Raw genomic sequence first — 12,145 nt, forward strand, 5'->3', positions numbered from 1 at the left:
TAGGAAAATTATAGTTGCACGTCCTTTATCACTCTATTGAAGAAAAAAATCACTGACTTTCAATATAAAACACAACCCCTGTCAATGCACAGCTGGAATCACCTTCCGCTTTCTCCTGTTGTGCCATTTACAACCAAACACTTGACTGGCTCAACTGTTTTGGGGAACTAAGTAAACTCATAATGTGACGGGTGAAATAAGAACGCAATCTGCTTTTTCTCCTAATGCATTGAACAAGTTGACTGCAGGTATTTATGCTTACTTAAAAAATAGCTACAAATATTAAAATGTATAGGAAAACTTCAAATAAGTAGTATTTATGATATTGTAAAACCATCCCTTGGCTATTTCCAAATACCCTGATGTAAGGTATACTGCCCAAGGCTATTAGAGAACGTGCTGTTACAGACGGCCACTTCACTAGTCAAGTATACTTAACAAAAATATAAACGCAACATGTAAGGTGTTGGTCCCATGTTTCATGAGCTGAAAAACAAAAGAAGCTTATTTCTCTCAAATTTGTGCCCATGGTGGGGTTATGGTATGGGCAAGCATAAGCTATGGACAACTAACACAAAGGCATTTTATCAATGGCAATTTGAATGCACCAAGATACCGTGACGAGATCCTGAGGCCCATTATTGTGCCATTTATCCACCGCCTTCACCGCATGTTTCAGCATGATAATGCACGGCCCGACGTTGCAAGGATCTGTACACAATTCCTGGAACTAGAACATTTTTCCAGTTCTTCCATGGCCTGCATACTCACCAGACATGTCACCCATTGAGCATGTTTAGGATGCTCTGGATCAACGAGTATGATGCCGTGTTCCAGTTTCTGCCAATATCCAGAAACTTCTCACAGCCATTGAAGAGGAGTGGGACAACATGCCACAATCAACAGCCTGATCAACTCTATGCAAAGGAGATGTCACGCTGCATGAGGCAAATGGTGGTCACACCAGATACTGACAGGTTTTCTGATCCACGCCCCTACCCTTTTTTTTTAAAACGGTATCTGTGACCAACAAATTAATATCTTTATTCCCAGGCGTGTGAAATCCATAGATTAGAGCTGAATGAATTCATTTCAATCGCCTGATTTACCTTTTATATGAACTACTCAGTAACATTTTTGAAATTGTTGCATTTATATTTTTTTTCGTTGTATTTCTACATCTGTTAAACACCTCCCCACCAACCTATATCAATTAGCTTTTTGCCAATTTTTTTTTTTTTAACCATGTTGGTCAAAAAGTTGATTTTCCTCTGGAAACATTATTTCTCTTCACCACATATTCAACAGAAGCAGGAACAGTAGCTCCCACAAGTTACACTACTGATTTGAGATAAAGGCTGGCTGGCCTGGCTTGTTTGCATTTTAAAGTTGGCCACAGTAGTAAAACAGTTCCCCTTCTTTAATTTGTCTGGTTGAACCGGAGGTACAGGGGCTCTGAGGATATTTGTCCTTATGCATCAGGAAGATTAGTATTTTGGGGAAAGCTGCTGGGAACAACGGATGCTACACCTCTTTGTCCAACTTTGTTGGATCTTGTATCGTTAAGAAGGCAGATTCTACACATTTTTGCCATGCAGCTGAGAGAAAATGTTGCTGTTTTTAAAGCACTTCCTGTGATTCTACATATTCTGCCATGGAGCTGAGAGAACATTTTGCTGTTTAAAATATTTTCCTGCAATTCTATGTGTAGTGGGATGTCCCTTGGGGGTATCCGTACCTTTTGTATGACATGCGTGGGTTAGGTTAATAAACAGGCTGGAGCTAGAACCTCGTTGTTGCTCTTCTGCGATCTGCTGCGGTTTGGTCTGAGATGCAGGTAGGCTGTCCATCACCCTCTAGACGTTGCTCCTCCTCTGATAATGGACGTTTAATTGGGGCCATGGAGAGTGCATCTGCTGTGATCAGTGCCTTCCCTGGCACATACACCATCTTGTAGGTGAACCTCAGTAATCTGAGGCGGAAGCGCAGAACTCTGGGAGGCAAGTCGTCCAGTGCTTTTGTCCCTAACAGAGCCAACAGTGGTTTGTGGTCAGTCTCTGCTGTAAACTGCAGGCCAATAAGGTATTGGCTGAGCCTTTCACATGCCCATGTGATAGCCAACGCCTCCTTCTCCACTTCAGCATACCTTTGCTCTTTGTCGGATAAGCTTCGGGAGATGTATGCTATTGGACGCCACTCCATGTTGTCCTGCATCTGTGTAAGGACCGCCCCTAGCCCAAAGGATGATGCATCTGCTGATACTTTTGTCTTAGCATGGGGACAGTACTGGGCCAGCACTCTCTGTGAGGCCAGGTCTCCTTTGATTTTGTCAAACGCCACCTGTTGCATGTGACCCCATGACCAGTCATTCTCTTTGGCTAGTAAGTCTCTGAGGTTTGGTTGTATCTGAGAACTGTGGGAGGAACTTACCCACATATGTGGCCATGCCTAAGAAGGTCCTGACTTCAGCCATGTTCTGGGGTCTGGGCATATCTGTGATGGCGCTGATCTTCTCCGGGTCCGGCTCTATTCCAGCTGCACTGATTTTGTGTCCCAAGAACAAGACCTCTGACTGTGCAAAAGTGCATTTTTCATTGAGTGTCAGGCCAGTCTCCTGGAGTCTGGTCAGAACTGCTGTGAGCCTTACATCATGTTCTGCTCTGTCCCTTCCGCACACGAGCACATCGTCCGCGTGGACTATGACGCCACTCAGCCCATCCAACAGCTGGGACATGCGTCTTTGGAAATGCTCAGGACCGGAAGCGATTCCAAATGGCAAAACATTAAAACAGTAACGGCCAAACGGTGTTATAAACGTTGTGAGCGCCCTACTCTCTGATGACAGCGGTATCTGCCAGAAACCTGAGCGGGCATCCAGCTTTGTGAAGACTTGTGAGCCATCCAACTGAGCCAGTGACTGCTCCACTGATGGTAAGACGTGTCTCTCTCTGCAGAGTGCCTCATTCAAGTTAGTCATGTCCACACAGATCCTTATGTCCCCATTGGCTTTTGGGACCACTACCATCCCTGCACACCAGTTTGTGGGACTCTATTTTAGACACCGCCCCAATTTCTTCTATCCTCCCCAACTCTTCCTTTACTCTGGCCAATAAGGGATAGGCACACGACGGGGGGTGGTAAGGGCATAGGGGACAGCATCCTCTTTCAGGTGGATTTTGTAGTCACCTTCTATCCTTCCTAGACCAGAAAACACTTTTGGGAATTTCTTTTTGAAAACCTCACCTGGGTCCTCCAGTTCACTCACTCTCTGTGAGTTGCAATGCTTCAATTGCTGGCAGCCCCAGCAACGGTCTGGCTAGAGAGTCAATGACGAAGACAGGCTGGATGGCACTTGTCTTTTACTCTCCAGTTTAATCACCAAGTGCCCTACCACTGGTAATATCTTATTACTGGGCCCATACAGTTTGTTGTTTGTAGAGAGCAAAGGGCCATCTCTGCTATAGCTATACAGCTTAGTTGGGATAGCTGTCACTGCTGCCCCAGTGTCTAGTTTAAATGACACAACCTCCCCATTGAGTTTAATGTCTGAATGCCAGCCAGCATTGTTTTCCTTTACTTCTCCCAGAAAAAGATGCTGTCCTGCTGTTTCAGGATGTGAAGTAGCATGTTAGAGAATAATACTGGTTTCCAAATTGCATTTCAGTTATGCTTCAGTGGTTATGCATGTTGAGTTGTTGTTCATGGGAGAGGGGAAGATGTAGTAGGATGTCCCTTGGGAGAATCCGTACCTATGTATGACATGCGAGGGTTAGGTTAATAAACAGGCTGGAGCTAGAACCTCGTTGTCGCCGCTCCTTATTTTAGATCATACTACACTATGCATTTTGCCATGGCTTATTGTTTGTTCTTTTGCTGAAACATAACAGAACATACTGTTAAATACATTTAAAATGTTCCATGACTGTAGCTTTTATTTGGGTGATTTGCTAGTTCTCAAAGATTGTTCTAAAAAATATATATAGGGTCATTATCTTTTCTACTTACTTTATATCTGGTTTAGTAATTTACACTGAAGGTTTTCCATCCCGAAAAAGTTATCAAATGTTTTTTTACACTGTTTGGACCCGCCCAAGGATTTCAATGTTAGACAAATCCCTGTGTAATACTGTTCACCATGTACTCTTATGGTCACTCGTTGACACACCAGGAACTCACTTTTTTGACACAATTTAGTTCACACCTGTCACGTTCTGCCATGTTCAGCTATTGTGTTAGACCTGACTGCTCTTAGTAGCAGTAAACCTGGCTGCAACATGTCAGCTTGACAGGACCTGTGAATGCTCTTTCCTCAGCAAGAGTTTGCAATGTGAAGCCAATGTGACAGGACTCAAATGGTGATTCATTGTCATGTAGCCCTGGAGTGTGGGATTTCTGCCGCATGAGGAGATCATCTGTATCAATAGAAAAGGTCAAAGGAGAGGGAGGTGACAAGGGAAATTCCGAGATTCGAGAGAGCCATAATGAAATGAATATGAGGAGAGGTTACAGTGCAAAGTCTTTGCAAACCATTGAACCTAGACTCAAGAAAAATGACCGAACTGAGATTTACTCAACCTATCCTCCGTTGTGAAACATTGAGGAATCCCTCCTCCATTAGCTGGAGTCAGATAACCAAGGAGTATTATAAGCTTCCCCCCACCTTCCTCCTTTTCAAGGCATGATGGCCCTGGCCTTCATTCTAGGACTTTGCCCACATTTCATTGACCAATGTGTAATCTGATAAAAGGTCACTGCCACTAATTACTGTACACCACTCCAAAACTGACAGATGCCTAGCCTGGCTTGATTGCGCACTCTCTCTTAATCAGAGGACATTTTCACAGGGTGCGAAAGCACCCAGTTGACGTTTCAAGAAGACATCCAGGCAGGTCGATTGAACCAAGGTGACGGAAGGCCTGCCCTCGACAGATAATGAGGCGGTCTCTGTAAGGTCTCAGCAACCTGGAGCAGTCTATTTCAGACCAGCCTGCCTGAGCCTGTCCAAAGTGTCTGAGTCTGGGCTTTAGTTGAAAGCTACGTCTCTCCTTTAGCTCTTTGGGGTTCCTGTAATGTCACTGACAGAGTGAGCTGGTTCTGCTCTGGCTCGGTGTGAGTCGAGCGGCAGCCTCATTATCTTGGCATCTAATCAGTCGTCCAGCCAGCTCCTAATTGAGCCATCAGCGCCTTCGGGGGGAGGAAGAGGGAGGATGGACATGTCAATTACAGTAATGAGAGGGGGTAGCCATGCCGAGTGGCGCACGGGGAGAACAGGGCTGGCCACAGTCCTTGTTGTAGTTCATTCTACGGCTAATCAAATATGTCAGCAAAGTCAAGAAATTGTTAGGTTTCCATTCACTGCGGGAGAGTCTGGGTGCTGACGGTGCTGCAAAAATGGTTGGGATTTTTTTTTTCTCACAGTTTTTGTGCACTGGGCCTTTACTAGTCCTGCATTAGTGGACAATTAAAAAAGAAAAAAAAAAGAAAAGAGCAGTCCCATAGCTAGGGTTGCAAGTGGTCGAAAAGTTTCCGGTGAATTTCTGGGATTTTTCCATGAGAAGTTAAACCTGGGAAATTTGCTTAAATTCATCAAAACAGTCAGCTTATAACGGTGAACCTTTTTTGTGGGATACACATAAGGCAATTCTAGGTCTTGTGGCATACTTTGGTTAAACTATCCCCAACTTGATGGAATTGCAGCCCTCTGCATGCACAGTGCATTCTTCCATCACATGCACAGTGCATTCTTCCATCACATGCACAGTACATTCTTCCATCACATGCACAGTGCATTCTTCCATCACATGTGCAGCTGATTCTCAAGATCTTGCACAGTAATGTGATGCTATTGAGCCCACACTACTACACTGTCTGAGCCAAGGAGTACATGCTTTCTGGTAAGTTTTGATGACAATACTGGGTGGGGTGAATATATTTTATACGACATACATCATTTTTTGTTAACTAGTAAATAGTAGCCCACAGCAAAGTGTGTTAATCATTTCTAACTTGTTAACATTTCTGCTAGTTAGTTTTTGCTTGAAAATAAGGGAAAGCCACACACTCTAAGAGCTCAGATGCAAAAATTGAATAACCTAATAACCAATTATTATTACATTTTTGCATCTGAGCTCTTAGTATGCGGCTTTCCCTTATTTTCAAGTTTTCTACTCCGCTAGCCAGCACCTCGCCTTTTATAGGTGTGCGTTTCATTTTTCTAGATAGTTCGTTAGTTTTTGCTACCATGTGGGTTTTAGCTTGCTTGAGCCTAAGTGAGGAGTATTAATTCACCTGTCTGCTTACATGTTTCATTTTAAAACATTTATCTTACATAGGAGTTGTTTAATCGAACTGCTTAACTATTTATCTGTACATGGAATTGTATTCGGTTTTTATTTAACAATTTTCTGATCTTTACAGGAAAATGCCATGGGCACTATCTGATGTGTGGAGACATTTCACTGCAGCTAATGTAGAAGGAAAAGCTGTGTACATTTGCAAATACTGTGCCAAATCATATGTGAAGAATGCAACAGATGCAGAATAATCTGGCCAAGTGCATAAAGTTCCCTCAGCGCTCACAACAAGCAACCCCTGACAAAAGTCCCTCAACTTCTATTCGAGATCAGACGTTTTTTTGACTCAATGGAGGAACGTAGTCAGAGAAATGCTGATTAATGTCTTGCACGAGCTGTGTATGCAACTGGTTCACCTCTGATGCTCACAGGCAATGTGTATTGGAAGAGATTTCGGAATGTTCTTCGCCGAGCATACACCCCTCCAACCAGATATGCTTTATCTACTCATTTGCTGGATGCAGAGTTGAACAGAGTTCAAGTGAAGGTCAAGCAAATCATAGAGAAAGCAGCCTGTATTGTAATCATCTCTGATGGGTGGTCGAATGTTCGTGGGCAAGGAATAATTAACTTCATCTCCATCCCTCAACCAATATTCTACAAGAACACAGCCACACCGGACTCTACATTGCAGATGAGCTGAAGGCAGTCATCAATGACCTTGGACCACAGAATGTATTTACACTGGTGACAGACAATGCTGTGAACATGAAGGCTGCTTGGTCTAAAGTGGAGGAGTTCTACCCTCACATCACACCCATTGGCTGTGCTGCTCATGCATTGAACCTGCTCCTTAAGGACATCATGGCACTGAAAACAATGGATACGCTCTACAAGAGAGCCAAGGAAATGGTTAGGTATGTGAAGGGTCATCAAGTTATAGCCGCAATCTACCTCACCAAGCAAAGTGAGAAGAATAAGAGCACCACATTTGAAGCTGCCCAGCAACACCCGTTGGGGGGGGGGGGGGGGGGTGTCGTCATGTATGACAGTCTCCTGGAAGGGAAGGAGTCTCTCCAAGAAATGGCCATATCACAGTCTGCCGATATGGACGGCCCCATCAAGAGGATCCTCCTGGATGATGTATTTTGGGAGAGAGTGGTAAGCAGCCTGAAACTCCTGAAAACTATAGCAGTAGCCATTGCACGGATTGAGGGAGACAATGCCATCCTGTCTGATGTTCAGACTCTGCTTGCAGATGTAAGAGAAGAAATCCATACTGCCCTGCCCACTTCACTGTTGCTCCAAGCAGAGGAAACTGCAGTTCTGAAATGCATCAAAAAGCTTGAAGACTTCTGCCTGAAGCCCATACACTCCGCAGCGTACATGTTGACCCCAAATATGCTGGCAAGAGCATCCTGTCTGGTGCAGAGATCAAAAAGGCCTATGGTGTCATCACTACCGCCTCGCCACCTTGGCTTGGATGAGGGCAAGGTTCTTGGCAGTCTGGCAAAGTACACTTCCAAGCAAGGGCTTTGGGATGGAGATGCAATATGTCAGTCGTGCCAACATCTTATCAGCCACCTGGTGGAAGGGACTTTGTGGATCTGAGGCTCTTTCCCCTGTTGCCTCCATCATCCTCCAAATCCCACCAACATCAGCCGCCTCAGAGCACAACTGGTCCTTGTTTGGGAACACACACACCAAAGTACGCAACAGGCTGACCAATACAAGGGTTGAAAAATGTATGGCCATCTGGGCAAATTTGAGACTTTTTGAGCCTGACAAAGAGCCATCCTCAACACGGTTGGAAATTGACAATAAAGATGACGCTTCAGAGTCTGATGTTCAAGAGGTGGATATTGAGGAGGTCTAGGGAGAAGACATGGAAGCCTGAGAGGAAGACAACCAAAGCTTTACTTTCTAGACTTTCATTTTACGTTGTGTATGTTGAAAAAGTTTTGGGGAGATGCGATGGATCATTCAATATTCCCTTTCTTTTGTTGTTCAGTGAAATCATCCCAAATGAGTGAACTCATTTTAATGTTAAATTCGTAACTAAATTTTTTTTAAAGTTTATTTCTATTGGAAGAATTTAATCATTTGCAATTATGTCTATTTATGATAAGGTAAAAGGTTTATGGTTCTGTCTCCATATGATATGGTAAATATATCCAATGCAAAAAACATCTATATTTTAAATGATATTAATTTCCCGTTAATTCCCATGGAAAGTTTCCACCTCTGAATATTCTCCAAAATGTGCAACCCTAGCTAAAGCGCAGGCAAATCATTTCTTTTCTCTCAACCAGCTACAATTTGGCACGGTCTTGATTTTGGACAATTGGATGAGAATATTTTTGTGTGGGGGAATTTGGGTTCCAAACTTTTGTAGGTGACTCTTTAATTAAAAAAAAAAAAAAAAAAAAAAAATAAGTATTTATTTTGTTGATATTATTTGTATTTTCTCCTATGGTAGACTGTTGATTTGGCACATCCACAATGTAATCACTGACCTCTCCAGCTGCTGTTTACAATTGTTCTGTAGAGAAAGGGGCAAGTGCAAAGAGGCTAAATTCATCCATTTCTTTCCTGGAAGAAAATATTACAAATCTGGAATAGTGAGTGAAAAGACATTGGAATCAAGGAGTGATCTCATTTTCAGAAGGGGGTAGAAAGCGAGTCGTAATGTCCTGGATTACCATGAATATGGTGACAGTTTTTTTATGTACTATTTTCTTGCCAAATATAGACAGTAACTTGCATGCAGTATCCCTCGATGGAGTGTCACATTGTGCTATAGGGTTCTATCCAGATGAAGCACTCTTGACGCTTATATAATGGAAATGATCACAGGGAATGAACCCTTGGGTGGTCTTGGAGTTCATGTTTTTGTCATGGCCAGTGATGTCAGTCTGTTAACTACATAGGCAAAGCCCTGCTCTAACACGGTCTTAAATGGTACTTGCCATCATATAAACATACGATTTTACGTTTGTTTTCAGTCGTGATATTGGAATGGAGAGCTTTGTTGGCTTTGTCATTTCTGATATGCGGTTTGGGCAAATTAGGTCATGTTTAATTCACTGTTAATTTGTTGTGTTCACATGAATGTATTGTGCCTGTATTGCTTATTGCTGTATTGCCCATGGAACTTTTGCATGAACTCTTGAAATGGCAATCGTTTGCGAGCCCCAAAATAATTTTAGGGATATCAGATTATTCTGGCAATTCTAACATGGAAACTTCATTAGGAGGAAGAATGTTTCACATGCTTTTTATATTTGTATCACACATTAAATTTTTTTTTTTTATCATGATGAAAGTGGCCATTTTAGGCTCTTTTTAGACCTATACATTACTCCTGTAAGACCCTGATCTAAGAACCGTACATGATCCAGACAACATCTTGGTGTCATCATACTCCTTTATAGTGTGCTCTGAAATATGGAGTACGTCTTCATTCTAAAATACACATGTTCACATTCATTTATTCAACATAAATATTCATATCTCAAAACTACCATTTTTTATTTAGTTAATTTTAAGACATTGTTTGGAACAAATACATTTCCAGAGTGGGCTCTCTGCTAATGTAGGGCTGGCAATTGCCAGGGACCTCACAATACGATATTATCACGATCATTTGGTGCCGAAATGCGATTTGATCTTCCAAGCATATTTTGCTTACCATATGTCTGCTACAGAGGGACAAGAGCGAGCAATGAGAAACCAAGTTTTGGAAATAAAAGTGCTGAAAACAAATTTGCTCCCTATTTAAAAGGAAGATGGCGAACACTGATTCAACCACAAAACCAGGGAGGTTTTCCAATGCCTTGCAAAGAAGGGCACCTATTGGTAGATGGGTAAAACAATTAAAAAGCAGACATTGAATAAGCTTTTTGAGCATGGTGAAGTTATTGAATTACTCTTTAGATGGTGTATCAATACACCCTGTCACAGGGATTTCACCATGAGGCCAATGGTGACATTAAATCAGTGATAGGAAAAAACTGAGGATGGATCAACATTGAGTTACTCCACAATACTAACCTAAATGACCGTGAAAAGAAGCAAAATATTCCAAAACATACATCCTGTTTGCGACAAGGCACAAAAGTAAAACTGCAAAGAAATTAACTTTATGTCCTGAATAGAAAGCGTTATGTTTGGGGCAAACACGTCTCTGAGTACCACTCTTCATATTTCCAAGATTGGTGGTGGCTGCATCATGTTATGGGCATGCTTGTCATCGGCAAGGACTATTGATTTTTTTGTATTTTTGGGGGGATAAAACGACAACAAAAACAATAGATCTAAGGACAGGCTAAATCCTAGATGAAAACCTGGTTCAGTCTGAACAGAAAGTGCGCTAACAGCTGCTCCAGCATGTGAATATGAAGGTGAACGGCACAGACACATATGTACTAAAGGACACAGTTGGGTTCTGACTGAGGTGGGGGTGACTATGGTCTGCATGAATTTACCTGGTTTCCTTTTTGTCGTTTTGCAATTTAACTCCACATTGATCCTGGTGACCAATTGTGTATGCAGGATTTCCATCCAGCTGAGTATTAATTGTAATCAATGCACTTAGCATCTAGTGAAGCTGCAATACTGTACGACACATGGAATGAGATTGGAATAGTGATGCTTTCTCTTATGCTTCTGATCCCAGCTTAGGGAGGGCAGTAGGCTATAGCCTGGGTTTGTATAAAAACCACTCATGAATTCATATAAGCCAAAACACCGAAAATGTGTGGTTGGTACAAACAAGTGCTAAATAACAAGAGGTTCTTATTAATTGAACACAGTTTTACAAAGAGCTTTTAAGGCCCTCTTGAGATGTGGGACTACTTACACCATTGTCTCATTTCCAGGAGAGTCCTATGAGAGGAATATGAGGATATAATTCATTTTTGTGGCCTCTTCATGCGTATAATGAAAATGTATGCTGAACGGAAATGAAACCCTGCTGAATTAGTCAGCATATTGTGTGGACAATGGTGAAAAAATAGGACCAATGGCTTTGGCAGGAAGTGGCGGATGTTCGAGGGTATGGCTAATTCCGGGCATGTGTAAATTCACTTGGCGAATAAAGGCGCTTCTGATATCTATTAGTCATTCAGTCCCATGTACAGTATCCAACTCAGAAATCACTGCAGAATGTTATGGAACTGTGAATGTGTCCACTACCGCTGTGATTTTGCTTCACACACCAATCTTTGGCCATAAGGAACAAGGTTTGAGTTGACTCCAAAGAAGGAAATTGCCCATGTTGCTTCTTATCTTGTCATCTAACTTGAGCCTATGAAACATCATGCTACACGCTAATATGCTACATGCTAGCCCTAGCCACATACTTCTCATCTAACACGCTCAATGTGTCTTGTGTGTCTTGTGTGAACACCGGTATTTTTAGATGCCTGTCGTAATCCTTCCGTCTCTCCCTCTGATGTCCTTGTGCATGGGAATTCCCCCTCCTGGGCAGCTAGCGCTTAGCACGCCACCCTGTTGTCATAGACTAGCTTCTATGAATAGGTGAGGGCTTTCGCTAATCAGTTGGAAGCACCAGTGGCGGTTAGCATGCCGTTCCACAGTGTGGGGTTGTGGGATCACATCTGACCAGGGAGGAATGACAATAGCAGGGTGAAGTCAGAGCCTTTCTGTTGTTGAGCTGCGGGGGGTGTGTGTGTTTACACTGACTGACGGAGAAGCATAATAGCTGTTGGCACGGTGTGAAGGGGTGTGTGTACTCAGACAGGTCAGCTAGCATTACCTGGGCTATTGTCCTTGAGCCACACGTTTTGAACAACGACATGTTTTTCCATCGCATATCTCTGTCCACAGTA

At 42.7% G+C, this 12,145-nt stretch overlaps 1 protein-coding gene across 5 annotated transcripts in view; it reads left to right on the plus strand.

The window, feature by feature from the left end:
- Positions 1-12,145, plus strand: part of LOC106569867 (myocyte-specific enhancer factor 2D homolog) — a 37,268-nt gene that overhangs the window by 5,345 nt on the left and 19,778 nt on the right. The window lies entirely within an intron of this gene.

Source organism: Salmo salar, chromosome 14, assembly GCF_965601325.2.
Source record: "Salmo salar chromosome 14, fSalSal1, whole genome shotgun sequence".
Classification (NCBI taxonomy): Eukaryota; Metazoa; Chordata; class Actinopteri; order Salmoniformes; family Salmonidae; genus Salmo; species Salmo salar.